This window comes from Zingiber officinale, chromosome 8A, assembly GCF_018446385.1.
Source record: "Zingiber officinale cultivar Zhangliang chromosome 8A, Zo_v1.1, whole genome shotgun sequence".
NCBI lineage: Eukaryota > Viridiplantae > Streptophyta > Magnoliopsida > Zingiberales > Zingiberaceae > Zingiber > Zingiber officinale.
Window position 1 is genome coordinate 33,646,249 of NC_056000.1, and position 4,021 is coordinate 33,650,269.

Below are 4,021 nucleotides of genomic sequence, written 5' to 3' on the forward strand. Positions count from 1 at the left end.
ACTAAGAAATCGACTAAGAGTAGATTGGGACGGTACCCTGAAAAAATGAGAGGACTAAGATCCGAAAAATTTGACGGGCTAGAAAACTAAATGGGAGTAAGATGGGGCACTAGAAATAAAGGGATAGAGTACTGAGGATTCAGCCAACTAAAAAATCAATCGGGGGTAGGTTAGTACGCCGCCTTAAAAAAACGTAAGAAAATTGAGTCCTAATAGGTTCTATCGGTCTAGAGTCGGATAGACTTAGGAGAGTGCATTCAATGTTGGACTTTTAATTACTTTGAATGACTTTTGTGGATTTTAAAGTCTAGGTGTATTCAATCTAGACTTTTATTAACTCTATAGAAATCTAATGGTATCCAAATTAGCTTTTTATAGAATTTTAAAAAGTCACGTGGTATTCAAACTTGACTTTTTAAAACTCTATGAAAATCTTTTGGTATTCAAAATTTTAATAGATTTGTATGGATTATTTTAGAATTCCTTGGATATAAATTTTAACCAATAAGAGCTCTCCAAAATATTTGGTACCAGTTTAAATATAAAATAAAAAGTCTTCTCCTGACCCTTGAGATTTCTATAGACTTCAAATCATTTTAATTTTTTATGAATAAGTCATTTCTCTTTCCACTCCTCGATTTTGATTATTTCTTTGAGCCCCGTCCAAAGCTTACCAATGCAATAGTACACAATCCAACTTGACGCATATTCAATAAAGAATCTTCTTGTCGTCCTCCTTAGATTGAAAGAACCTAGCGCTCTGGCTCACAGCCCTTGAGCCGCACAAATCCCTCCCTTATCGGGGCGTCGTAAACTCTCTGGTGGACTCTTCCTTCTGATAGATATACAAATTTTCCCTTATCGCAAGTTAATTGTAGATAGCTTCCGCTTATGCCTACCGAAGTTTCTTCTTAGTTGCTCTCTGATGTTTTTTAGATACTCTCTCTTTTCTCTGACCTCTGCTCTCTTCCCTTCTAATAGGAACCTCCCAACACAAAACTCTAGAACAGATAATCCAAGAAAGGAGTGCTTCTAGGTAGATTCATATTCACTACGTAATTCGGATCAAATTTATAAATAAAAAATATTTAAAATTATTATAATAGCTTTAGGATCTAAAAAATCAACTTTGGGATCTGAAAAATGGTTATTATAGTTATTGGTCGTCTACCTTTGGGATCTGAAAAATCCCTTTATTAAAGTTTTTTTAAAAAATTATAAAATAAAATGTTATCCTTGTTTTTAGGGTTAAAAAAGTTTTTTATGGGCAAATATATTATTTATTATTTTATTAAAAATAATTTAATAATATATTTTAAAGATTTTTGTTCCAAGATAAATATCGTATGAGACCATGATCATCTACGCTTTTCCAAGATTGAATACACCCCCTTAACCCTACACGTCTCTCTCTTTTCTTCTGTCACAAGACGCAACATTTTTTTTCTCTCTAGAAAACTACATAATCAAGGGTTCTCACAGTTAAATTTCGAAGGTATGTTTTTAATATTTTTTATCCTTTTGTAGTCATGCGTTTTACTCGCTTGTAATAATATTAATTGCAAAAAATATTGAATGATGTGTCAAATTTAACACTGTTCTCGATGTTATTCTTTCAACACCTTGATCACGTCGGCAGTCTACCCAATTGCGGATACAGAAATTCAAGTATAGAGGGACGATCACGATAAACAAGGGACGGTATCCTCTATCTCCACTGGTGGAGTCCCATAATACTAGACGTTCCACCACCGGCAAGGAGGAGCGACCGCCGATGCCACCCTCCACTGGATCCACCCCTGGGTCTACCATAGAGATTACTTTAGGGGTGTATTACCCTCTGTTACAAAATTAACTATATATTTTTTTTTTGAACTTTATTATTATTATTTTTTGAATTTTTTCTTTTCTCTATTTTTTTATTTTTAAAGTTTACATTTTTTTTAAAATTTATGTTTTTTTTAGTTTATGTTTTTTTAAGTTCTACTTTACGTTTTTTTAGTTTATGGTTTTTTTAATTTTTAGGTTTTTTTTAGTTTAAGTTTTTTTTAAGTTATGTTTTTTTCTTTACATTTTTTTTTAAGTTTACAATTTTTTTTTGTTTACCATTTTTTTTAGTTTATATCTTTTGAGTTTATCGTTTTTTAATTTGTCTTTAATTTTTCTTAAAGTTTACGGTCTTTTTTAAAATAAATTTTTTATTATAAAATTTATGTTTTGTTAGCATCATTTTCTACTAAAATATAGAAAAGTGATGCTACAAAATTGCATAGAATATTTGGCAAAATTTGTATCATAAATTGCATTGAATCTATTTAGTTATGGATGTAAAAATATTTAACAAAATATGTGTAATGGCATGTGATTTTGAATGACAAAATATCAAACTTATGTATTTATTTTCTATCTTATGTATATTTAAGTGATATTACTACCAATGGGAGATTCGCAAGCTAAATATAATGTATGGACAATTGAAGAGAGCAATGAATTGTTACAACTCATGGTTGAGGCTGCCACGCAAGGATGGCGGATAGAAGTGGAGTCTTTAGCAAAAAAAAAAAAACCATAGAAACAAAACAACTACCAGCTCTAAATAAAAAAAACTTGCAATTGAAAAGACTTTCACATAATATCAAAGTCATTTAAAGTAGCTCAAACAGAGGTACAACAACTATTATAAGTTTATGCGTCATAACTCTGGTTTTGAATGGGATCCTGAGACGAAGAAATTCACAGCTCCTAAAGAAATATGGAAGGATTATTTTAAGGTTAGTATTTTCTATTTAAAATAATAAATTTTACATTTTTTATTAGAATTACAACTAGGTTTAACACTGGTTATTTTTCATTCTCTGCAGTCTCACCCGAAACATGAACATTATCGATCAGATACATTTGAGGATTATGAATATCTGAGAATTGTAGTTGGAAATGGAACTGCTATCGGAAAATACTGGGACTAGGATATGACACTAATACAAGAACATTAGTGGAAGGAAATCAAAGTACTACTTTATTAGATGATTACGTGTTCGATTACAATACTGGTGAATTCGTGCAAAGTCATAGACAAGAATCTTCATACGAGCCTTCATTTTTCAAGGAATCTGCTCCACCATTACCATCTCAACCCATAAGTTTGGAAGTTTCTCCAACCACTAGAAAACGAGATAGGACCGAGCTTGAAGAAAAATTAAGTACATTCAAGAATACGAATACAAATGTTGTGTATAGAATCTCTGAAACTCTTGAGAAGGTAGCTTCAAAAATAGAATCAATAGGGAATGCAAGTGAAGGTTATTGGGATGCTATCAAGGAGGTCCCAAATTTGGATGATAGTACTCGATACAAAGTACTTGATTTGCTTAATACCCAATCAAAGAAGATTGATTTCTTGAAAATGATCATTGAAGAGTATTCAGGATGGATACACTATAAATTGAATGAATGAGGGAATTTTTTGAAGCATGATTAGTAATAATTTTTATTATGCTAAAATTTTATCATTTTTTTTGAATTGTTTTCTGGTGATTGAACTAGTAATAATTTCTTGGTTCGGATTATTTATAAATTTACAAGTTTCAAGTTGATTATCATTTATATCTTGTTTTGGTTATAAGTGGAATGATTTTCATAAATTATTAGAGGTTTTTTTAAAATTTTAATTTCTTGTTTGATATCAGGTGGTTCATTTAAATGTCAAGCATCAACATGCATGAAGTAGAAGAACAAATGGAAGAAGAGGTATTGGAAGAAGAATTAAATGAAATGCTTAGGTGTTTGTTGGTGGAATTTTATAGGATCCTATATGCGTTGATTGAGTGTCATATAGCTTATATGCGTGATGAACTTGTCCATCGTCCTTAAGTGACCGATAACTTCGCTAAAGGATATGATATATGATTATATTCATAGAATATTTAAAGAGGATCCAACACACTTTAGAGTTTATAGAATGCATCCTAGTGTATTTTTTAAAAATTGTGTAACATCCTTAGAGAAAAAAATACCATTGCAA